At 39.8% G+C, this 27,216-nt stretch overlaps 1 long non-coding RNA gene across 1 annotated transcript in view; it reads right to left on the reverse strand.

Annotated features, from left to right (window-relative positions):
* Positions 1–1,973: 1,973 nt before the first annotated feature.
* Positions 1,974–27,216, reverse strand: part of LOC125960543 (uncharacterized) — a 31,844-nt gene continuing 6,601 nt past the window's right edge. The window contains exon 2 of the long non-coding RNA XR_007470322.1: positions 1,974–10,548. This is a non-coding gene — a long non-coding RNA (uncharacterized LOC125960543). The remainder of the gene's footprint in view (positions 10,549–27,216) is intronic.

Here is a 27,216-nt window from a genome sequence, read left to right on the forward strand (position 1 = left end):
TAGTTAATATCAGAACTAGAACTCGAATTCATGACTCCCAGGCCAGCTCCCCCATGTATTACACCAGTACATTGTCACTCAGAGTGCATCTATGGACCAGTAGCATCAGCATCCCATGGGAGCTTGATAGAAATGGAGAATCTCAGACCCTCTCCTAGGCCTACTGGATCAGAATCTGGATTTTAACAAGATCCCCAGATAATTCATATGTGTATTAAAGCGGGAGATGCTTAGGCTTCCCTGGTAGCGCAGTGGTTGAGAGTCCGCCTGCCGATGCAGGGGACGCGGGTTCGTGACCCGGTCCGGGAGAATCCCACATGCCGTGGAGTGGCTGGGCCCGTGAGCCATGGCCGCTGAGCCTGCGTGTCCGGAGCCTGTGCTCCGCAACGGGAGGGGGCCACAGCAGTGAGGGGCCTGCGTACCGCAAAAAAAAAAAAAAAAAAAAAGCTGGAGATGCTCTAGGCTTCCTAATAAATGCTTAATGGCTAAAAAAAAAATAAAGGAACTTGTCTAGTTAGGAGAATGTGCCTTTGGATACATTAACACTGAAACCATATTGTTACACACCTCTCACTAAACAAATACCTCCTGAGACTTACTCTGTCCGAGGTGTTGTAAAAACATCAAGAGCAGGTCTTGCCCTCCGGGAGTTCACACTCCCCAAGGGAGTCAGACCCCTTCCCTTCCTCCCACATCCCCCTTCCTTCCTCTGTAGCCTCTCTTTGCTCTTTACCTTCCCAACCCCTCCCACCCCTCATCTTTAACGATTCCACCGCTGAAATCTAATTTCAGAAGCTGTTGGTTTAAGAGCAAAGCATTTTATTCATTTGAAATTCTAATTTCAGAATAGTGATTTAAGATGTTGGAAAAATTTTCTTTGGCTCATTTCCAAGCAGCTTACATGATAATATCAGCATGACCCTAACACTGTGTATAAAGATGACGGAGGTACGCTGAACACTTTGGGAGGAAATTCTATATGAATATAGTACAGGTTAGTCATACACTTTAGTTGTTGCTTTTGTCTTTTTCTTTTCTTTTTTTTTTAAGAAATTTATTTATTTATTTTTGGCCGCTTTGGGTCTTCGTTGCTGCACGCGGGCTCTCTCTAGTTGCGGTGAGCGGGGGCTACTCTGCGTCATGGTGCGCGGGCTTCTTATTGCAATGGCTTCTCTTGTTGCGGAGCACGGGCTCTAGGTGCGCGGGCTTCAGTAGTTGTAGCATGCAGGCTCAGTAGTTGTGACACGGGGGCTTAGTTGCTCTGTGGCATATGGGATCTTCCCGGATCAGGGCTTGAACCCGTGTTCCCTGCATTGGCAGGCGGGTTCTTAACCAGTGCACCACCAGGGAAGTCCCGCTTTTGTCTTTTTCTATGCAGTCTTTTCTCTAGGAAGATAAAAATACAGTACTAAGATTGTATTTTTCCCTCAAATATTTAAAGCCAGCACATCTACTTCTACAATCAAACATTTATTTTTTTATTGAGAAGCAAAGGGAAATTTTCCAATATCAACAGATTAATTTCATTCAAGAACTTAATAGAAAACAGACAATTAAACAGAAATCCAGTAAATTAACTATTTTCTGGTGAGTAATATGCAGGATGGAGTCTTTACATTAAATAATTGGATCACAGGTAATGGTTATATGATGATATTCAATTCCTTTGAGGCTTTATATGCCTGGCATTTTAAGTTCCGGTGATTGAAAATATTATACTTCTCTCCCTCTCTTTTTTTTTTAATACTCCTTCATAGTCCTGAAAAGCCCTGAGCTCATTTTATTCTTTTTTCCTTCCTTTGTCTTCTCCCTCTTCAAAGATATTCCATGATGATGCTGCTTTTCAAAATCAAGACTGCTTGAACTTGAGCTGCGAGTAATGAAATTTCAATCTTTCATACAATGGCAGCTACATCCTCTTTCTGCTCTCTTGGTGTTGTCAGAATAGCAACCGCCTGGCGTGAACAATAGGACTACTTTCAGTTCTAAGGGACTGGCCATTGCTGAACAGCAGTGCATAGAAATAATCCTTGGCAATCCCCTGGGTGACATTTCTCATTCCTTATCACCCATGCTGCACACAGCCGGAACTTGATAAGACACCCAGAAAGAAGATAATGGCTGCTATCAAGCTGTCTAGGTAGAAATAATAATAATAATCTGTTTAAGGAAAAGCAGCTGTCCTATTGTTTTGGATTTCATGAAATCTCAGAGTCGGATCCTCTCTCCCATGCCAGCCCCATCCCCGGTCCCCATGCCAATCCAATCACTTTGGGGCTTTAATGATGGGCATTTTTTTCATGATCTTTTGATACAATAGACAAGAATGCATGTAAATATCCCATAATCATATTCAGTCACAGCATAAGGTTAAAACCTAGAGAAGAAGCATTTTATAGGAAGATTTGGAGGCTGGGAGGGCTTGGCAATGAATATAGGAAAGCCCAGTAACCCTTTTAAAAATATGCACAAAACCCAGAATTATTACTGCAAATGAACAATCTGGGGATCATTCCAGTCTGAAATCTTAACCCCCCAAATTTCAAAGTCTCAACTTCTCAAAGTGAAACCCCAGAGAATTGTGGTTGCCAACAGTGTGGGCTCCATCTATGTTGATTGCTTTTTATTTGTTCTAAACAGAACAGCCCAAAGCTCCGAAGCATCCTGGCTGTAACACCATTGTCCTCCTTTTCTTGGAGCTGGATTGCTCCCTTGGCTGGGACCGAATAGGTGATCACTTTATTTCCCAGTGTTCAGCTACACCCTTGCCTTTAACACAGTCTTCTTCACGTAGGGTTGTTGGTGGATGCTATTTCTGTTCTTTATCTGTCCCCGTATCTCTGGCAAAAGAGGTAGGCAGCCATGTCCTTCAGGGTCAAACATACAATTGAAAAGAACAACGTATATCCGCTCCTTTTTCCCTTCACTTGGTACTAAAACACAGCCAAAGCTTTCAGGTTCACTTCCAGGCTGGTTGATACCTTCATCCGTGAAACGGTCATCCTATAAGCGTCCCACCATTGCAGTGAGCAGAGAGACAGGTTACCTTTGTTTCTCTTTCCTGTGGTCACCATAACAGTGATCACCACCTCTAATTTACCCAGGCTGAACTTCTTTTCTCCCTGAGTCCCCTTTTAGTAAGACATGGCAATGCCATAAGAGCAAAGAGGACAGAGATCTGGACATGATAAGTAGAGAAGCAATCTTAAAGAATCTCCCACTGCTATTCCCACTATTCTGTGCACGGAATCACTCTGTAAGTCCAGGTCTCTTCCTACACAATGAAGCTCACCCAACTGAATCTCTCTCCCTCTTGAGTATCCCACTCCACAGAGGCATAACTCAAGTACTAGTTTCTTTCTGTGGCCTTCCTCTAACCCTTTCCCACCTTCTCCCACTCTCCAACAGAATTAGTTACTCATGTACATAGCTGTGTGATAGCCTTTTCCATTCTGCATCACATGCCTTTCTTGCCAACCAGAATGTGAATTCCAAGAAATTGAGTAAATGCCTTTTGATATTTGTATTCATTTCTAGGAAGGCAACTTAGCTAAATGAATGAGGAAATAGGTTTTATATCAGACAGATCTAGATGTGAATCCTAGCTCTGTCATCAACTAGCCATGTGCCCTTGACTTTTCTGGAACTCATTTTACTAATATGTCAAATGGGGCTATTTTATAAAGATTTTTTTAAAGAATTAAGTGAATTAAACTGCATGTATGTAAAATGTTTAACATAATACCGACATTGAGAAAAGTAAGCTCTCAATAAATGGTAGCTATTATGATGATTGTAATTAACTTAGTATCCCCAGCCATCCCATAGTAGACTATCAACAAATACATATTGAATAAAGTAAAGGAACAAATGAAATGCACACGTATATACACAGAACACATACAATCATCCTCCTACTATAAATTGCACTGCTTTCTGCTTATCCGAGCTCTCAAAATGGGATACAGCCCGTCAACCTATGGGGCATATGACAAGGGAAAGAAACCGATCACAAAAGAGTTTGCAGGAATTCTCTTTTCTAGCAGCTTTACTGTAAATGGTGGCCTCAAGGAATCCGCGTGTTTAGCTCTGAGAGTGCCGAACTGGCCCTGGCGACGTCCAGCTGAAAACACAGGTGAGGCACGGGGCAAGAGCACGGCGCTTCTCACCCATGACCAGCAGGCCTGCAAAGGGAACAGCAGAGGTGATCGAATCCATGTCCGTTTGCCAGAATGAGTTACGGCAGAATTCAGGAAACAAGGAGATGTGGCCTTGAACTTGTACTTCCTTCTCACAATAGCCCTTTTTTTTGCACACGTTATTATAAATCGCCTGGTCTCACACTATAAGTGACTGTTAAAATCCTGGAAGCGTCTGGATTCAGACTTGTCATTTCTCCCCTAAGACACCAAAGGGGTTAATGTCTGGCCAGAAATCAAAGTCTGGCAGCTTCCACCCCACACATAATGGGCATTGTTGTTCCTGAGAGTTGGTCTGTTTTTTCTGGCAGACTTTACCGTTTGGAACCACTTCTAAAACAGAAAAGGAAAAAGTCAGTCTGCTTTTTTTAAGCGCACATGCAACAAAGCATAAGGCTGGTCATAGAACTGTTGTTTTGCTAGATTTCCAGGAAAGTTGTTGGCTTACTGTTCACAGAAGATGAATTATCAACTTAAAATCCGTTTACCTCAAAAGGAGTTCATTTATATACATGTATGAGACACACATAATATCCTGAGGTGGTCGCCTTCTCTCAGATATGAAGCAACACAGTACCACTGTATTAGCTGATAAGTGAACTGTGGCTGCCCATCCATCCACATGTGAAATCCATTTGCGTGACGTTGTTAATGGGCTCACTCATCAACGTTTCCAGGTCAGTTGCAATCTCAGGACCCCTTCGTCACTCCCACCTGATGGGACCCTAGATATTCTCATCTGAAACCACATGAATATATCTCACTACGTTAGCAATACAACAAAATCCTGTTACAAAACACCAGATTCCATTCCAATGGGAAGGGCCAAGGAATTTTTTTTTTAATTTCCTCTGTCATAAACCAAGACTTTTGTATAAACCAAAATCATACACTTGGATGTCAACAGCACATCAAATTGTTATAGACGTTTCTAAATACTTTACTCTTAGTTTCCGTACTTAGTATGTCCCGGATCAGTAACAAATAGTTTGTGAATCACGCTGGTCCGTGGACCACATTTTGCTGGACTGTGGGCTTAGTTATATTGCTGATCTACCATCTTTTAGATCAGGTTCACAAACTTTTTCTGTAAAGGGCCAGAGAGTAAAAATTTAGGCTTTGCAGACCATACAGTCTCTTGTAACTCCTCAGTTCTGCTGTTACAGTGAGAAGGCAGCCACAGACAATAAGAAAATGAATGGGCATGGCTATATTCCAAGAAAATTGTATTTACAAAAGCCGGTCACAGGCTGGGTTTGGCCCACATGCTATAGTCTGCCAACCCCCAGGATGATGATGACGACAATGATAGCAAACATTTACTAGCCAACTCTTATGCGTCAGGCCCTTTCTATCCTCCCACTATAGCCATGGATTAGGTAACATTGCTTTAATTTTACAAACAATGAAAATGTGACAGCAAGAAATGAAGAAATTATTTCGGCTTATCTGAAAATAGATGGATGGTCCAGGATCCAAACCACAGTCCCTAGGCTCATACTATACCACATATACATAATGGGTGGGATGTCTTTTTCACTATGAATGGAAAATTTTAAATGTCAGGGTCACCTTGGTCGTCTTTTTCCCTTTCTGATCTCTCTACCCACCATCCACCTCAGAAGTACCAAGGTCTTGGTGTTCAATCACTCTGTAGAGTCCCTACAGCACCTGGGCCAGGCCTGGATGGTCTCCATCACTCATCCACACACTCACTTACTCACCAAATAAGTGTTGAGGGCTTACTCTGTGCCAGACACTGTTCTAAGCAATGGGGCCATAGCAGTGAATGAAATACACAAAGTTCCTTCCCTTCAAATGCTTACATTCTAGTGAGAGGTGGTAGGCAATAAGCAGAGAAATATATATCATGTTGGAGTGTCAGGGAGTCACGCTTGGAAGAAAAATAAAGCGAAATAAGAAGATAGAGAGTGACAAGGAGATGTTTCTCTTTTATCCATCTCTTTTATCTTTTCTTTACCAACTAAGATACATAAACTCCAAACAGAGGTATACTTTCAAATACACCTACCAGGTATAAACATATTATATTTATAGGATTTTTATATCCTATTTTTACCAGTTATTTTCCGCATAATTGTATGGGAAAGGACACCGAGGAAGAAATGAGTACATTCACTTATACTGCAAATATTTATTGAGTGCCTACTTTGTGCCAGGCACTGTTTTTAGAACAAAGAATCCAACAATGGCAAAATACACAGATCCTTGCTATCATGGGTTTCCATTATGGCCAGAGGAGTCAGAGAATAAACAAAACACATAATAAACACATGTTAGAAGGTGATAAGTACAATGGAGAGAAGAAAAGGCACAGTGGGAGAAGGAGACAAGGAGTACCTGTGGGCAGGGGCCAGGTTGTAATTTTAAGTAGCAAGCAACATTCCTTGATCTGGTAGAATGCCACAAAAACAACGTCTATGCCAACGGCAAGCCCTAGGTTTTAGTTCACCCATTACTACAGTCAGAGTGTCATCAATTAAAAGAAAACACAGGATGTTTTGTGTTGAGTGTTCTATTTAAGTCCATAGAAATAAATGTTATTCTTTCAAAGTCATTTTTGCCCTTCCCTTTCCCTTGCTTCAGAGAAAAATTAGGGGTTGGCAGCTGAAACAATGTAGGGATGGGAGAGCAGAAAGGAAGGAAAAACTAAGGGCCTGCATTCACGCTGGCTGACTGTTTTAACAAGGATGTAGCTGTGACCCAGCCCTCCTGGGTCCCCAGACAGCCTTGTTAAGGAACCCACAAAAACAGAGCTGGCAGACACCAAGCATTTTCCATTAAGCATAGAGATCACTTTTTTCAAAACATAATGAGATGTTAATATAGATTTGAATTTTAATCAGATCCAACTTGGGAACAGAGTGTTTTTCTGTAAATGTGAAATACTTCTAGGCTTTTAGGAAAATGTCATCCTTATAAAGGATAACTACTGTTTTACATATAAAACTGCCATTCTTCATTGGTTTTTCAGGAAAGAGAAAAATACGATAATAAAACAAAACATTGCCACAAAGACTTCTTACTTTCTTGTGAACGTTAATTGTTTCTGAGGATACTTTTTTTAAATAATTCTTACCTACTAGGAAGAATGCTTGTAGGCTTAAGGCAAGAATTAGGGAATTTCAGTTAATAAATTATGAAAACAGACATAACTTAAATCTATTTCTTGATAATAATAGTATTAATTTAAGAAGGGTATACAATCAGTAAGAGTGGATTCTAATCCACATCTCTATTTCTAAAATCACACCTTAGCCTAAACTTTTCCCCTTTTTACTTTTTTCATTTTCCTCTGTTTTTCCCCAAAGTCTTCCATGGCTGTGTACTTCTTTTACAATTAAAAAAAAAAATTCTCTTTTGGAAAATAATTGTTATATATGCATTACACTTAGTTTAATAACTAATCACCAATCAGTTTATTCTTGTAAACCTCAGAATAAAGTCCTCTGGGATGTGATGGGGCAGGCTGGGTCCTGGGGGGTCACTATCACCTCCCTTGGACAAATCAAGCTTTTTTCCGCATGACAAGTCTATCCTGCAATCCATTGGTCAAACAAGGAATAGGAACTCCCTGCCCCCAATCCACTTCCTACCTACTCCCCTTGAGATCAAAAAGACAATGTCAGAGCCAGCAGCTGGTGGAAGTCAGGAGGCTAGGGACAAGAATTTCCTAAACGCCCTGCATTCAAGCCGACATTCATATTCCATAGCGAAAAGAGAGGTGAGTTCCACTGAACCCCTGTGTTCGGAGGAGGGGCCTTTCCTGCAAGCTTGATATTTTCCATCTGTGCATATATTTGGACGTCTAAATGTGTGTTTATAACACACAATCCTATTCTTAAACATCCAGAGTCATAAGACAAATGCATTGGAGGGAGGGACATTTATTTACTCTATTAAAGGATTTTTCACATTAAAATATAAATCCTTATTGCATTCTTTGCAAAGTAAAACTCTGAGATGCCATTTTATTTTCCTAACCCAGACAGAACACACAGACTGAGAATATAAACAAGGGTAACTAGGGCAAAGGGGAAGGGGAGTGTACACAGACAGGTGTTCTGAGAAGCCCCTCTAAAAACGACCAGCCCCAAACATCCTAAATAGATTTCCATTTATAGAAATTAAATGTATCCATTTTTTAAACCGCACATATCATCTATAGGAAGATCGACCCAGTTAGTAAACTTGAGTATTTGTATCGGTGAAAGACAACATGGGCCCGTGGGTGCCAGGTTTGGGGTGCATTAGAAGCACTTGGAGTGGTTTTCAACTTGAGCGATTTCAGCCCCACAGCTGAAAATTTTGATTCCGTGGATCTGAAGGGGTCCAGACATCAGCATCTTAACAAGTCTTCCCTGCAGACCCGTCTACCAGGTTACACAGCTCTTTAACATAACGTTTTTGGTTTATAATATGTATTTGGTTTAAAATTAAAAGGGGCTCTGGTACTCCTCTGTTGAAAGCTTCTCTCATAAGCCTTGGCCCTATTTTTGTACTACCTTACCCATTCTCTGTATTTCTAGTACTGCAATTTATGATACAGGATTTCAGGTGAAGATCAAGAGATACCTCTAAGAAAAACAAGAAAATGAAAACCATTATCCCTTCTTAATGCTCATTAAAAAATGACTCCTATGCACTGTCAGTCAGCTGGGTCTACAGTAACAAAATAGTGCAGTGTGGGTGGCTTAAGAAACAGTCATTCATTTCTCACAGTTCTGGAGGCTGGGCAGTTCAAGATCAAGGTACCAGCCCATTTGGTTCCCGGTCTCTCTTCCTGGCTTGCAGATAGCCAGCTTCTTGCTGTGTCCATACATGGCAGAGAGGGAGAGAGACAGAGACAGAGAGACATGGAGGGGGAAGAGCACTCTAGTATCTCTTCCTCTTCTTATAAGGTCAGTAATCCTATCATGGGGGCCCCAACCTCAAGACTGCTTCTAAACCTACTTACCTCCCAAAGGCTTCACCTCCAAATATCAGAACATTGGGGGTTAGGACTTCAACATATAAATTTTGGAGGAACACAAACATTCAGTCCCTAACATACACAAGGATAAACTTTATACTCTTCAGAGGAGAGGCCATGAGCACCAGTCTACACATTAATACATCAAAGTCATTGCTCCCCTCAAATGAGTCCTTGGAGGTGAGAAAGTTAACTTATTTGAGAGAATGTAAATCAATCTTATCCCCCCCAAAAAAGATGCTGACGTCAGTTTCTACCATATTGATAGTCAAGCATTTGTAGAAACATAACAATGACAAAGAATGAAATTCAAGAATCTAGCACTCAAGTTGTTGTTTACTTGGTAGTAATTGCTTGGTTAGTGGCATTGCCGGTTCAAAGTGAAGTAGTAAAGAGTGAATGAAATTATCCAATCACTATTTAATTCTGTAATTCTGTCCATAAATTATCCACTCTACTTCATGTAACTGTCTTTCCTATTTCGTTTTTTTCTCTTACTTCAGACAGACACTCTATACTACCTATTTTATAAAAGTGCTATACAGACTGGTAAACTTGAAAAGTATTTCTATTTAGACATGCCAAAGACAGAACAGTTTTCTTTGTTTTTTTTTTAATTAATTATTTTGGGGCTGTGTTGGGTCTTTGTTGCTGTGCACAGGCTTTCTCTAGTTGCGGTGAGGAGGGGCTACTCTTAGTTGCGGTGCGCAGGCTTCTCATTACGGTGGCTTCTCTTGTTGTGGAGCATGGGCCCTAGAGCATGCGGGCTTCAGTATTTGTGGTGCGTGGGCTCCGTAGTTGTGGCACATGGGCTTAGTTGCTCCGCGGCATGTGGGGTCTTCCCGGAGCAGGGATCAAACTCGTGTCCCCTGCATTGGCAGGCGGATTCTTAAGCACTGTGCCACCAGGGAAGTCCCAGGACAGTTTTCTTCTTCTCCTATACTTCCGTTAGTTAGTACTTAAAGAGGCTAATGAAAGAGGGTATATTCTGTCATTTTATTATCTGCTTGCTCCCCTGCAGCCATCACTGGAAAGATTCTGAGCACAGATGTGCTATCGGATCTGTACTCCTAGAAATGAGGAGTTTGTGCAGTGAATAGCAGTTACATTCTAATTATATTAATTCAGACTGCAATTTCTTTGAAATATAAAGGACCTGCTGTCATGATGGTGTGGACAATGGAGGCTGAACATGTCAACGACATGACAAATTCCTCGAATGGAGTGCCAGATGTATTGTTGCCCAGGATTCTTTTCTGAGAGCAAATTCAGCAAGCACTATCAGTGTCAACTCTGGAGCAAGGAATTGGTTCATTTGTTATCTTTCCAAGTTGCAGGTACATCTGCCAGAAGAGCCTGCCAACAGATGAAATGGTAATTAAAATCATTTCCGTGGTTGGAGGAGTGATTCAGAAATTGTTCCTCTTTCCTTTCTTTCTTTTCCTGTGCAAGGAAAGAATTTTGGTGAATACTGATATCAATTTGCCAAGGACAATACTAGAATTATGTGATTCACTAGGGCCTCGCTGCCCACTTTAGCGCTTGAACATCTTTACTGGGATTGGTTGTTAAGATTTTCTAACAGAGTTTTAAAGTTCTGTTCTTTGCTAGTATCATACCATCCCCTGTCTTGTAAAAGTTCTTTGCAGATGTTCACAAAATCAAAAATGGGTCAAATACACCTAACAGTATCACTCAGTTCACACACACACACACACAGACACAGACACACACACACACACACACACACACACACACACACAAAAGGTATACTGTATCTCTTCCCTATGCCAGTTAGTGTGCTAGAATAAATAGTGGGTAATGGTGACAGATTAAAAAAATATTAAAGTTGCTAAATCATATAATATAATACAGAGGCTAGTTTGGTACCTGCCTCTAGTAGTTACTCGACAAATATCAGTTTTACTTTCTCTTTCTCTTCTGTGTCCAGAAAGAGACACTACTTTGTAAATATCCCCATATTTACACGTCATCATCACAACGACAACAAAACCAACTAGCATTTTTTTATCCTTACACACTTGTGCTGTTTTATTCCTATTACACTGAGGAAGCTGAAGCACAGAGAAGTAACGTGGCCAAGCTGACAAAACTAGGAAGGACCAGAACTGGAGATTTGACCCAAGCATCTGAATCTCAAGGCCTTGAGCTTAACCATGTTACAGTAATGTCACATGACCCCATGTAAATAATTGAACTGCAATAATTTTCCCAGACTATGCAGTAGCCTACTAATTAATCAGCTTGTATTTTAATACTCACTTGCTGGCTCTGTTTTTCAATTCTTCCTCCTTTCCTCCTCCCTCCTTCCTTCTTTCTTTCCTGCTCTTATGTCTATATAAACAGCTGCTTCTGTTTTTCTAGCAACAAAGCAAGGTTTTCTACCATCCTCAGAGACTCAGGGGAATCTTTATAACCGTCAGTAAGTGGAAAAGTGTTTTAAGATAAAATGTTAAACCACGACAAGAATTACTTTCTTCAAATCAAAACAGCAAAATAGTGTAGATTTACAGACATTGGTAACCTAGAAATTTACCAATGAGTTATTAGCATATATATATGTATATTCATACATATACAATAGAGCATTGAAACATATCAAATATGCTTAAATTCATGAGGTCTTAGTGATATTAACAATAAAAGCAAAAACAACAGCTTCTGTTCACTTTAGAGGATACCAGAGAGAAACAACTCATTACTCTGCAAACTGGTAGATAAAAGAACAAAGCATTTGTCCTGGGTTTTTTAGATGAACTTTACTTCACATAACCAAATAGGTTATGAAGGGGAAGTTTCTCCTTGTAGAAGGACCCCTGTCAATAAAATAATAAGAAATCACTGATGGATACAGGCCATTATATATTTGTCAAAACCTATAGAACGTACAACATGAAGAGTGAACCCTAATGTACACTATGGACTTTGAGTGACAATGACATGTCAGTTTAGGTTCACTCATTGTCAAAATGTACTGCTTTGGTGCTGGATGTTGATAGGGAAAGATGCTGAGGCTGGTGGGGGAGACAGGGGAGAAGGAATAGATGTGTATTTTCCACTCAATTTTGCATGAATCTAAACCTGCTCTAAAAAATAAAGTCTATTCTTTTTAAATTGTAAAATCAGGATATCGCAACTTTGCAATAGCTAATGAAATAATGGATCTAAGCAAAACTCCTCAATAATTGATAACATGACACACGCACAAATACATTTCTACTGATGGAAATATATACTACAATTTATGACATAGTCTTGCTAAAAACATGGAACCAGAATCTAATAAAATCTCTACCTTTACCTATAAATGTATAGGAAGTGCAAAGTATAAGACAGTAAATGTACTTAAGAACACCTCAAGGAACAGAATCAGGACAATTCAGACTGTTATCAGACTGTTAGAAAATTTCAGGGAAAACAGTCTTGTTTCTTCAACCAAAAATCCTAAGAAAAAAATTGGAGTAGAAGGAGGACCCAGCAGATTTAAAGAGACTTTAGCTACTCACAAGCAATCGCAAGGCATGAACCTTGTTTGGATCTGAATTCAAACAAACTTTTAAAAAACAGATTATAAGACAGTTGGGGATAGGTGAATGCTGACTGCATATTTCTTTTTTTTTTTTAATGAATTAATTTATTTATTTTTGGCCACGTTAGGTCTTCGTTGCTGTGCACGGGCTTTCTCTAGTTGCGGCGAGTGGGGGCTACTCTTCGTTGCAGTGCAAAGGCTTCTCATTGCGGTGGCTTCTCTTGTTGTGGAGCACAGGTTCTAGGCGCGCAGGCTTCAGTAGTTGTGGCACGCAGGCTTAGCAGTTGTGGTTCGCAGTGTTTGTTGCTCCATGGCATGTGGGATCTTCCCAGACCAGGGCTCGAACCCGTGTCCCTTCGCTGGCAGGCAGATTCTTAACCACTGCGCCACCAGGGAAGACCCCCATATTTCTTGATATTAGGAATTATCGTTAATGTGTTAGGTGTGATAGAGGCATTGCAGTTATTTTATTTGAAAGAATCCTTATCTCTTCGAGACTCACATTGGAAGATATACAGATGAAATGACCTGATGTCTGGGATTTGTTTCAGAATACATAATGGGGTGGGGTAGATGTCAGTGAAGCAGACTGATCCTGAGTGAGTGACGTCAAATAAGCATAGAGGTCCATTTTACTATTTTTTCATGTTCTTTTTGCATGCATTTGAGATGTTTTATAATACAAGTTTGTATAACTTATAAATTTACTTAACCTGCCCGAGCCTATTTTCATTTGTAAAACAGAAATAACATTATCAAGGGCAAGAGTAACATCTCCTTACAGGTTTTTTGGAAAATTTAAATTATGGATTAAACACGTGGCTCACTATAGATATTAGAGAAATATTTTAGGGACTCAGGTTGACACACTTATTATTGAATTGACTGGCCTAAGCTTAGTGGAGTTTCCACACTGTCCCTGGAATGTAGTAAGACTAGGAAGGCTTAGGAAGGGACAAGAAGTGCTTACGTCCTCAGCTGCCACCCTTTGGGGCACCACAAACATGCTGGTTGGAGTTGTTCATTTTTTTTTCAACTTCAGTCTTGTACCCAGTTACAGTTATTAGATTTGCTGATACTGGAGCACATGTAGATACCCTGGTTTTGCTAAATATTTATTCAATTCTAGGCAATCGCAGGTGCAAGGAGAGAGTGCAGATACACCACATCTCCCTAAGCCATTTACTCTGGCTCCACCAACACTTGGACAGGCAGTTTTCTTTGATGAAATACCAAAAGTATCGGATGACCTTCAAAACTAAGTAATGCTAAACCCACCAATTTCCCCAGCTCGTTCCAATTCTTCGTGATCATTCTCTTTTTGCTTTGCATCCCCGTTCTACGTATCCTCACAAACCTCTGAGAGACCAAAGTTTAAAGGAAAAAATTTACAAAAGTGAAGAACAGGGGTTCAGAAGCCAGAAAAGATTAGATTGCACCCAAAAACAAATGGTTTGCTTTCAGAGATGACATGCCCCTGGTAGGAATTCTTCTGGTTAGTTTTTCAATAGCTGAATTTTTTGGCTCTCTGGGTCCTGCTGGAGACTTGAGTTTGTCAAGAGCTGAATCTGGACTTTCTCCAGCTCATGGCTGCATGTCAATTCATGTGATTTCTAATAAAGCCAATTTTTATTTTTCTAACTCGCTTCCAATTCTCAAATGTAGCTCCAAAGAAAACAGAAAGTAATTAAAATGTCAACACTTCCCTGAAAAGGAACATAAACTCTCTTTGGATTTTCTTCCCACTGGAAACATTGCTTTTCTCCAAGGCACCAGCCCCATGCGTGGTAACCAGCAATCACTCATAGCAGAGCTGGTTGATGGGCAACACACATAAATCCCCCTCTTTCCATTACCTTGTTTGCATTTCTTCTTCTCCCTTGCCATTTTCCTAATGGAGAGATCCTGTAAATGAAGTACTTAAGTCTGTCTCTCATAACGGACTAATATCTACTCCATTGTAATATATCCGAATTGTATGCGATGAAATAAGCTCCAGCAGCAATAAGCTATTGGATCTAACGTGAATAAAGTAATGTGGAGCCTAACAGCTTATTATTCAGTGCAGTGCAATAAATTAACTGAGCACCATTTTGCATAATGGGAGCCTGATTATTTCTTTTACCTTCATTTGGATTGGTTCAGATGGATTATGACTCTCTACAGGTTTACGTGAAACAACTTCTCTTTTCAATGTATTATATTAAAGCATGAAATAAGGGGGGTGGGAAACATGGGTCATGATTTTGTGTTTTGTAAGGTTAGTCCTTCAAAAGAGATTTCTCCATTGAGAGGAAAATTTTGTGACAGTTGGCCCAAGAACTGCGATGTTCAATTTGGGAGAAAAATGTTCATCTTGCACCCCAGCCCCTTTCCCACTTTCTTCCCATAGATTCCTGCCGATTCCTTGACTCAATTTTGAAAAGTACTTTTAGTGGAACTCTTGATTCCTTCTTTCCAGTACCTCCCCGACCCTAGCATCTCTCCTCCCCACACCCAATTACTTAGCACTTTGGTGCACATGTCGGGCTGACTGTCACCATCAACAGTGAGTCCAGAGGCTCCATCTAGGACCACAGCCCCACTTACCACCAAAGGTCTTCAAAACACATCAAAGTGTATGAAAACACATGCCAGCATTAAAGGCTGCTGCAAGTGGTCACAACCATCATGTTTGAGAACTGAGCACGCATCAAGCAACTGTCTAATCTTTATAGCAACTCTATCATGGGTACCATCTTCCCAATTTAACAAGTGGAAACTGAGTCTCATAGAGATAACTTCAAAGTCTGTGTGACGTTACATTATTTGCTGGAAAAAAAAATGTTAGCAAAGTAGTATCTCTATGTGTCTGCATCACTGTCAAGGAAAAAGCAACTCAAAGTGGGTATTCCATTGGCAGTGAGGCTGAACCTTCATAATCATGTAGGTGGAGTTATTTTTACAGTACTTAAAATAGGATAAATATGTGGTCTGCTGATTTTGCTTTTTACAGAGACATTTGCAGTCTTTCCTGGATTATAAACTGCTTGAGGCCAGGACATTTATTTCTATATTTATAACAGGACATCAGTGTGGTATGGTGTTTGAGGCAGAAAACCCCAGGTTTCAATTTGGACTGTACTTACTACTAACTGTAGAGTGAGTTCTAGTTGGTTTAATTCAAAAGTAGGTAAATATACTACATAGAGTTATTGGAAAGGTTAAATGAAACAAATTACATAAACAAATAGCCCAGGAAATGTAATCAATACATTCTATTTCTCTATATCCATCCCACCCCTAGTATCTAAGCATCAGTTTTCCATGCACGGAGATATTCCATGGAAATGTCAATGGGACATGAAAGTGTTATGACTGAAAGACACCCTGATTGAAACACTTCTTCCATTATTTTCTCTTACAAGTATTCATTTCACACACATTTAGCCATCTCACCAAAATGAGATTTTTAAAAGATGATTTTAATTCTAAAACTAGGAGTAATAAAGTGAATAAAGATACTTGGCATTCGTACCTACAGTTCTTTTCTTCTAATTCCTCCTTTCTTACTGCTTCACTTCTTTTCCCCAGGTTGTGACAGTAAATGCTGCTGATAATATAAGAAAGCTCCAGATCAAGATCAAGGACATATAACTTTAAACTTTTATCTCCTCACTTCTTTGACATGAAACTCTCCTTTTGTCTGAGGGGAAAAAGACCTAAGTAAAATAGCAAAAGGTGAATCTTGAGTTTTTCAAAAATTTAAGGAAATTGGAGAAAAAATGAATGACAATCTTGTGAACAAGAAAAAAAAAATGCATGGCAAAGACTTGTTTTATTATAAGTGGCTTCAAGCTTTAAAGACACATAAGGAGGGGCACACTGTTCACTGGAAATAGTTTCACTTTGTTGGGGTCTGAATGAAATGTTTGATAAAAAGTATTATTTTAATAAATGACAGTTTATTTCATCTTTGGCTTATGATATCCTTTCCTCTGGAGAACTCAGAGCATTTGGTACGTTTCTTTGAGTTATAACAAGAGCATTATTTGACAGAATTTGAGTTGATAAAATGACAGCTCAGAGAGGTTAAGTGAAATATACAGGATCACACAGCAAATTAGTGACAGAAATTCAATAATTTGGAATTAAGAGAGTGCAGAAGCTTTACAATGAGAAAACAGAGGTAAGTTGCTGGGTAGAACAGTTTGCTTGAAGACAGAAACTTTGTCCTTGAATCTTCCTCTCCATACACTAAAGGAATACATAATCTCATCGGAGGTGGGGAGCAACGGGGCATATGTGAGATAGTACTTTGCCTAGAAAGCTGGCAAGGAGTACAAAAGTAATGCATAAGATGAGCTTTGACAAGTGGGTAGGACTTCCCACGGACCACACTGTGGACTGGGAGTGGGGAGGGAAGGCATTCCAACCAGATGGGAGAGCTGTGCAGCAGCATGAAAACATGAGTATAGACGACCTGAAGGGGTGCTGTAGACAGAGCCTTTATAGCCCCTAAATTCATATATTGATACCTAATCCCCAATATGATGGGGTTTGGAGGTGGGGACTTTGGGAGTGATTAGGTCATTACTGCCCTTACAGGAGATGTGGTATATATGACTACTACCCAGCCACACAAATGAATGAAATCTTGTCATTTGTGGCAACGTAATGGACCAAGAGGGCGTATGCTAAGTAAAATAAGTCAAACAGGAAAAGACAAACACTGTATGACTTCACTTATACAGAGAATCTAAAAACCAAAAGAATAAACAAAACAAAATAGAGAGACTCATGTACACAAACTAGTGTGGCCAGAGGGGCGGAGGCTACTAGGGAGTGGGCAAAATAAGTGAAGGGGATTAAGAGGTACAAACTTCCAGTTATAAAAGAAATAAGTCACTTGCCCTCCCCACCATGTGAGGACACAGTGAGAAGACAGCCAGACAACGATGAGTCAGCAAAAGGGCCCTCATCTGACCATGCTGGTGCCTCGATCTTGTACTTCCCAGCCTCCAGACCATGAGAAATAAACATCTGCTGTTTATAAGCCACCCAGTCTATGGTATTTTGTTACAGCAGCCTGAACAGACTGATACAAGGGGATAGTAAGTAGATCCCGATCAGGTTTGCATTTTGGAAAGATGAATATGGTGAGAGTAAAGGATGGAGCTAAAGTTGCGAATAGAGAGGCCAGCCAGGGAGCCCTTACAATCATCAGGGGGTTTGAGCCATCTCTGTGATGCTCACTTAGTTTTAGCTCAGCAGTGTGGATTCTGGGTGGCTGGCCAGGATCATTCATCAGAGGTGGTCCTTATTCTTACATATCACCCGCTTGTCCCATTAAACCACGTTCACATCTCAGCAAATTCCAGAGTGTGTTATATACCTTTGGGATTACTCAAAGCAACAAATCAGTAGAAGCCATAGTTGAAAAGAAAGTAAAACTAAGAACAGGATACAAAAGCACACCAATTTATGAACGGGTGAAAGAGAAGAGGAACCCATGAAGACTACCTAGAAGGAAAAGCCAAAGAGGAAGAAGGAATTTCTAGAGCTAAAAGATGGAAGTCAAGAGAGGAGAAGTTGGGCTTCCCTGGTGGCGCAGTGGTTGAGAGTCTGCCTGCCGATGCAGGGGACGCGGGTTTGTGCCCCGGTCCGGGAAAATCCCACATGCTGTGGAGCGGCTGGGCCCGTGAGCCATGGCCACTGAGCCTGCGAGTCCAGAGCCTGTGCTCCGCAAGGGGAGAGGCCGCAACAGTGACAGGCCCGCATACCGCAAAAAAAAAAAAAAAAAAAAAAGAGAGGAGAAGTACATCAGACACAGGGGAAAAAAAGGTCATGAGCACCAAGTGCTGGGAGGAGGCCACATGAGCAGACAAATGGGGGAAAAGTCCCTGTCTACCTAAGTGGAGACTGTGGGGTCATTTCTGGACCTTGACAAAAACACTTTGTGTGGAATAAGAGTACAGAGGTCCTTTTACAGGTAAATTGGGGAAGTATAAAGGGAGACAGACAACATAAATGAGTATCTTTTTAAGACATTTAAGTTATGAAAAAGGAGAGGGAGGGGCTATAGATGGAAGGGCTTGTAGAACTAAGGTAGGGACTTTTTCCATTTTATTTTTAAACAACATAGAGCTTTGAACCTGTTTAAGTCACGAGGGTAAGAAGTCTGGGAAAAGGATATAGTCAGGGAATGTTCTAACTGACAGAAATATAATTGCTAGAAATGAACGCTTTGGGTGGGCCAGGAGATGAATATCAGTAAGTTAAAAAGGGAGAATTAAAAAGGGGAATTTCATCAAAAGAAGCAAGGAGACCCCTGGTTTCTGGTGATGATATATAGCAGAGCACACATGGAAATAACCCTTTAGACTCTAAAGTATCGGGAGCATCCACCATCAAACCTCAGCTACATCTCTTGGGAGCAATGTCACCCTTGACCAAGTAAATGCTTCACCTCTCTAAGACTCAGTTTCCTTATCTATAAATAGTGACAAATACCCCTACCTCAATGAGTCATATGAGCGTGTCCATCTTACTTCCTATATTTTCCCAGCTTTATTTTTTCTCCCTAATGCTTACAACTTTTTATTTATCTTGTTTATCATCTATCTCTCCTATTAGAATGCAAAACCAGACAAGAGTGGGGATTTTTGTTCACTGCTGTATCTTCAGCAGCGCAGCACCTGCACATAGTAGGTGCTCAATAAATAACTGTTGAATGAATAAATAAATGAATGGTTATGACGTGGCAGAGCAGTTTCTCAACTTTGACACTGCTGACACTTGGAATCAGATAATTTATTTGTTTGGGGGCCTGTCCAGTGCTTTGTGGCATGTTCAGCAGCAGCATCGACCTCTAACCATCACATGCCAATCGCACTCCATCCCCAGTTGTGCAAGCAAAAATGTGTCCCAACATTGCAATATACCCCCTGACGGACAAAATTTCCGAGGTGAAAACTTCTGCTTTGGGAGTCAGTGCTTTAAAATGCTTGTTTTTAATATTGTTAGAATTATTGTTAAAATTGTTAGAATGGAGGAATAAAAAACGAAGTAACACTTGGTCTCCAAATTCTCCCACAGCCTGCTTAATTTGAGGTGGAGAAAAATACTGCTGCTGAGATGAGTATTGGCTTCACAGCACAGTGACATTTTAGTTATTTTACCAAGAAGCACGTTTAGAAGAAAACAGTTCATAAATCAAGAAAGTGCTTCCTTAGTCTCTCACCTCTTAGCTGCATGTGACATATTTTCTTCCTTGTCACCTCTCTGGACAAACAATAACAACACAAATAATTATCCCTACCCACTTAGTCTGTTATCATCAAAGTTAATAATGTATGAGACAGAATTTAAGAGCCAACACTTTAAAGAGAAAGATGTCTCCACCTCCACATTCTAATTAAGAAAGGATTATAAAAAGCCAGAAGATACAGCTCAAGTTTTCCTTTTCGGGATTATCTCTCCCTTCAGATTTTCCATTTCCTTTGCTTTGAACAGAGATCAACTGTCTTGTACTCAAATGGCTAATAGTGACCTTCCAGAAACATGAGGATTTCATAAAATGGGGAATGTTCCAAAAATTGCTTTTGGAAGCATAAAAAAATAATGCCATAAAAAGACCCAGAAATGACTTGGCCGCAGGTTCTCCCCCTACATACAGACTCCACAAACTGGGGAGCAGTGTCAGACCAACAGAGAACCCATGGTTAGGGCAACCCTACGTCTGAGTCTGCCTGAAACAGTCCTGGTTTATGCCTGCTATCCCAGGACGGTCATTAATTACTAGCAGCCTCTTGCATTTTCAAAATGTCTGCGTCTGGATGTGACGTATAAAGTCACCTTCACACGGAGTTAATGAGCATTTGATTTGCGCACAAAAGAAAGGCAACATCGAGAACTGTCTGGCTGTTTCCTTTGTCTGGACCCTGAGCACACCTCAGACTTTTCTCAGCGCTCTGGCAGCCTAGCTGCTGGGAGAGAACTTTCTGTAGCACAAGCTCAAAGATGAACTATCTATGAGTCAATAAATGAATCAGTCCACCCAGCTTATTGATCTGTGTATCACTTATCTCCCCAGTCCCAGGAAAAGTGAAATGGCAATTAGATGGTCATGTCCCAGAGTCTGGCAAGTAGATGATCACGTCCCAGATCCTAACTGCTCAGGATTTCCAGAAGGCACTTAGATTGAAGGCCAAGTGGGGTGAGAGTTAACTCTCACCAGCCTGGCCTCAGATTCCTGAGCCTGTTAAAAGGGCCCCAGACTGCAAGATGCCAGCCAGAAGAGCCCCTTGATAAGAACCTCCTTGCCCTGTAGCCCAATCCCCCTCAGATTAGGGGAGGGCTGATATTTAGAGATAGCCAACTGACCAAGAATGTCCCGCCATGTTGCTAGTAAGATAAGCCTTTGTTTTTCAGGACCAAGAACACAGCTTAAAAGATTACACTAGAATCAGGGGTTAGCCCCATAACAGTACACCCACTCAGATCAGGCATCCCGGGTCCACAGTAGAGCTGGCCCTCGTTCCAAAGCCAAGCTGAGGAGGAGAGGAACTGAGAACTCAGGAACAGCTAAAAGGTAGCCTGGGATTAGACGATATCTGCTAGGTGGCCACCAAGCCTTTCCATGGCCTAGCAGCCCTGCTACCCCCGGCTGCAACTCTCATCATTCATCCCCTCAAACTCCAGAATGAACTGCTTTCCATTTCTCAGATATGTTATAGTGCCTCTCCTCTTAGTGCCTTTGCACTTAGAGTTCTTTAGAACACACCACAGCCTCTAATCTGCATTTTACTCATCCCTCAAGTCTCAGCATAGACATGATGTCCTCCAAGGAACCCTCACTGAACCCCCCAAATTGGAATTATGGAGTCCCTCCTAAAACATCCGTTTTGTATTTCCTGCTATCAACGGACTCATCACTCTTGGTTTTAACTGTCTATTTATCTATAACCTCTACTCAATTATAACCCCTTTGAAGTTAGGAACTGTGTCTTGTTCCTTGCTCTCTATTTTTCCCCAAGTAACACATGCAATACCTGGTATGTAGCAGATACTCAAAGAACATATTTTGAATGAATGAATGATCAGTTTTACTTGGTGGCAGGGACTGTGGAGCCTAATGGCATGAATAATGACACCTGACAAGTAAGTAAGCACTTAAAAAACATGGTATAGAGAACACACAGTATTTCCATTATCTTGTTATTTATGTGTCACCTACCATGTACCATTTTACTTGCAAAGTTATTGTGTTAAATTAGATAATGCACATATTTGATGTTTAATAAACAGCAGCTGATGTCGTTATCTTACTTAGCTTCACTGCAACCCTGTGATGTAAGTATTTATGATCTGCCTTTTAACACTTGAGGGAACTGAGCCTCGGAATGGCAATGTCAAGATGTTAATAATATCTAACTAAATAATAACTTCCTGACTCTAAAATCCAAGATCTTTAACTATAGAATTCAGCCTCTCTGTGAAATGAAAGGGTGGGAGGGAGGGAGGAAGGAAGGAGGGAAAGAAGACAGGGAGGGAAGAAATAAAGAAGGAAGAAAGAAAAGAGGATTGAGATAATTTTTCTTTTAACTCTGCCTAACTTTTATCCTTGCAGAATTCTTCAAACAATATCATTGCATTTCTTTCCATATAGCACCCAAGCTCCACCTGTCACAGTTACGATTTATGAAGAAATATTATAAAGATGATCAAAATCCCTGATTTAACTGAGCTGTGACATCGCTTGGACATCATAACCAGCGTGAAGCTCTGTCCACACTGACTCTTCTGGCCAATGTCCTTGCTGGGCACATTCTGCATCTGTCGGCTTTGCCCTGACTCTGGTCTCTCTGGCTTGCTGGTGTGAGTCCCCTCATCCTTGTGGAAGATGCTGAGTCAGAATGCTCATCCAAGTACTTTGACAAATTGAGGTTAAGCATCTATATGAAGAGTCATAAACGTTTGCAGGGCGGTAGGGGAGGAGGGGTCATCAATTAGCTGCTTAAACCGAGTTTACAAACAGCCTTTCTCCATAGATGACAAACAGGAAAAACAGATAAGATCTAAACACTCTCTAACATCTAGTGGCTGTCAGAAATTTATCAGGCCAGATCAACGCCATCTCTATTCACCTCCAAAAAGAGAAAAACCGCTAACTAAGAAAATGCTTCCCCATCAACAATATAATCCAGAGAACTCAGAAAGTCTGTATGTGAGACTATATGTGGAAATGTTCTTGGATGATTCAAGAATAACATACGGCATCTGATGTAACCATCCTGGTCAGCCTATACAAGCATATTTCTTCCTTCATTGAACACGTACTAGGTGCCAGGCAGTACGTTAAACTCTAGGATTAAATTATAAACTATACAGAAATGATATATGCCCTCATGGACCATATAGTCTGGTATGAAAACAGATAATTGAATAATCACAGAAATATATAAATGAGTATAAACTATAATATGCCTCTCAAAGAAAATCAGTTTTTTAAAAAAAATTATTCTATAATGAATATATTTTAGGAAAGAGGTGTAATTAAAATTTTGGGTATAATAACCAAAAAGTTACCAATAAGTCCCCAAAAGATAAAGCTTGCTGGGTTGATGAAAATAAAGTTATTTCTAAATGTAGGCTTGTCCAGTAAGAAAGGCTACTTTCTCATGTATTTCTTTCCAAGAAGAAAGTGATGTAACAAATCATTGACATTTATGGCTACTAAATGTTATGTATTTATTTTGTGAGGATCAGTGAAGTACGAATACTCATTTTATTTCAGAGAATTATGAAACTTTAGAGTTGGGAGAAGGTTTTGAAATTAAATCCTATTCCCCCTTATAGTTTCACAGATGAGGAAACGAAGATCCAGAAAAAGCAAGTGACTTACTCAACATCACAAGTATATGTGTAAGAGCTAGAAGTGAAACTTGGGTTTCCTCATTCAGGGTTCTTTCCTCCAAACCAAGTTGCAATAAACCCTTTACTTTTTTGTAAGGATGCTAATTACCAAAGAGGTCATGGTTTACTTTTTTTTAAAAAATTCCCTCTCTCTCTCTCTCTCTCTCTCATACACACACACACACACACACACACACACACACACACACGGAGCAATAAAAGAATATGCTTAAGGCAAAAGCTATCAACTAAATAGTAATCTAGTGTTACACTACTACTGTTACATAGCAGACAGAAAAAAATATGTGTTCTTTGTTAATTCAGTCCCTGAAAGAAGCTTTCAGACAAAGCCCAGTTGATTACTCCAGATTCTTTGCTGTCTACTTGTGGGTTTGTTTGATTTTATACAGAAAATGGTTTAGTGTTTAAACATAAAAGCCTGAGTTGAACAGACCGGAACTTTTTCAAGGACTCGAAAAAAATATTACAGTATTACACTTAGTCTTTGACAAGAAATATTTTTTCCAAGGTGGCATTCATGTACATTCCATACTGTGGTTATTCAGAGTTTGCCTTGGCAACTTGATTTATTTTACATACTCACTTATCATAAGCTCAGACAATTAAGAAAAAAAGACAAGGCAAAAACACAAACTTTAAGTGTTTATTTCTTCAAAATCAAGGTACAAGTTTAATATGTATTATCCACATTCTACAGCTAAAAACATTTTTAGATCTCCTAAAATTTGGCATCATCTTAGCTTGAATCATCTGCTCAAAGCAGGGGCAGGAGTGAGAGATGCCAGAAGACCTAATCTGCCTGCCAAGGATGTACACCCTTTTTCGTTAAGTGCGAGCCAGTCATGAAAATTTAACCAGGCATTCTCTTTCTAGGCCTAAGTTTTCTCATGGAAACAATGAAAAGTCTGGATAAATTACCTTGTTAGTCCCTCATAGCATCAGAATATCCTGTTCCTTTTAGTTCTCACTTTTATTATTTGCTCCAAAATCTAAATAAGACTCAACATATGTCCCAGGGACAGAGAGAGCTGGCAAAAGAATAAGACACATAGCAAACAAGGCTTCGGGTAAAATCTAAAGGTACACATGAATTATACGTGTTAAGAGAAAAATGGTCTAAGTGAGCACCCAGAGGTTAGATATATCTCGAGATGTTGGTACAACTGTACTCTCAAAATACAGACTTCAAGGTGTTAAAAAACATTTGACATGCACAGACCTTTTTTTTTTTTTTTTACAAACTACTGTTAATTATATACTGATCAGGTGGAATTTCAAATATGTTTGGCAGTTTGAAAGAAGAATCATCATTCCTTCAATCTAAGAGAACTTCGTTAATTTAGGTAAACCACACTTTCTAGTATACATTTATTACATACAATATAATAACACTAACACTAAACACTAATGCTGAATGTGCCTTAGATGAAATGTTATAAGTTAACTTCTATTCTAAGGTTTTACATTATAATTTCAGCGATGGAATTCCATGGCAAAAGCAATAACTGGCACCAATAAATGAGAACAATTTCTCTTAAAGAGAACATTTCACCTTAAAGAGCACAGAAATATCTCTTTAGTAATCATAGTTTTTAGAGAAAACAGTAACTTTCTGGTAAAATATTAATATTCTTTGCACTGATTCCAGTAGCAAACAAGAAAAGTTGATAACGCTGTTCCAGAAAATGGGGTGATTGCCAATTGAAAATGTGGGAAGAGAAAGTATCCATTTCCCTGAAGGAACATACGGAGTCCTTTTAAGAGAAGTACATTTAAAGAAAACTGTTTTGGACAACACTAATTCCATCGTTCGTTTTTGGCTTTCTTTCACATGACTATGTCTCTACAGATGCTCTGAGTACCAGTGGGGAATCTCTACTGGAAATTCTTTCTTTGCCATTTGGCAGAGTCTACATCGTAAATAAGTGTCAGAGTTAAGATTTTATTGTTGGTTTTTATGTGTGGCCGGTTAAAAAGACAGACTTTTACCATCACATTGGATTATACTAAACAAAAATAGGGATGAATGGGTTAAAAAAAAAACAAGACCAAAGGAAAGAAAGAACAAATGAAATTTTCTTTTTGAAACAACATAGCAATAATAGCCTAGCTGATGTTTTAACATTTAACAATGTCCCCTAGCAGGGACATTGTTAAATATGTTATAGATGTTATCCAGAAATAGGAGCAAAATGGCAGTGTGAACACACAGTCTCTCCCACTCTAATTTCTCTGATATGATCAAATAAAGAAATATATTCATAACAGCAGTGGAAAACAAGAAAGAGTAATGTCAACATCAAAGAGGTAAGATCATCGTAAGAGATATAGAGCAGATAGGATTGAATTCTTGGTGAAACAAGACCAGAGAGCAACATACAGGAGAGAACTAGTGTGGAATGAGAGTGATTACAGGGAACTTCAGGCAGAAGGAGGTCAGGGAGTGATTGTCACAGTGATTAATTGGGGCAGTGCATTTGGAGGAACTAGGTCTGTCAGCCAGCCCCCCACCTCCTGAATACGTGGAGCAAGAGAGAGCAGCAATTGCCCACAGGCGAAAACAGATGAATGTGGGCTCTGAGACCAAAGAGCTGGGGCGGTTCATGTCACAGGTGGCTAGTGATACTCACATTGCCTCCTTGAAGGATGCCTTCTTCTGCCTCCACAATCAATGAGACAAGCTCTATCATCTAAACCAACTTCTACTAAAATGTAAACAAGATATTCAAACTTGTATGCCAACAAAACTAAGAAGCCGAGATAAGGAAAGATATGGGATGTGAGAAAGCATGGTACAAAGGACAAAAGAAACAGTAAAAAGTGTATTACTAACTTTAAATTCTTTTATGCATAATATACAAAATATTTTTATTGTAATTTCAAATTAAAATTTCAGATGATTCTAAATTGGGAGGTGATGAAGCACAAAGAAATGAAAGAATATTAATGTTCTTATTTGGTTTTCTGGGAGCATATAAATGCTGATGAGTTCTAGTTATTGTCCAAAACTAATTATGTTTAAAGATACCTCTTAAGAATTTAAAGGTAAATCTTCTGGTTAAACATAGTGAATTAAATACGCATATTCACTGTACTTCCTTTGAAATGCTTCTAAAAACTTAAAAGGAAATTAAGCTCACATACACACACACACACATACACACTTTAAACCAATAATAGCAAAGAGAATTGGAGAGGAAATGATAACAAATGAAGTATGTAAAACAAAGAGAAGAAAAGAAAACAGTTGGGTAAGTGGTAACTGATTTAATTGATTAGAGAAAGCTAAACTTTATGCCTGAGAGAAGAATGTTAACAGGAAATAAAGACAATGTGTGCAGGAAAAAACCCAGAATACTTTAAGAATTGGAGGTTCCAAGTATCTCTGAAGATGAAGGTGAGGGGTGAAACTGAAGAAAGGAATCTTTGAAAAAAGTCTGAATAAGGAGCAGTTAGACCCCCCAAAGTCCTCCCCTATACCAACAGCTAGGTGAGTACCTCTAACACATCTAAAAAAGGAGAGTAAAAGATTCTGAAGAGATTGAATCTGAGAAGCT

Source organism: Orcinus orca, chromosome 11 (genome assembly GCF_937001465.1).
Source record: "Orcinus orca chromosome 11, mOrcOrc1.1, whole genome shotgun sequence".
Lineage (NCBI taxonomy): Eukaryota > Metazoa > Chordata > Mammalia > Artiodactyla > Delphinidae > Orcinus > Orcinus orca.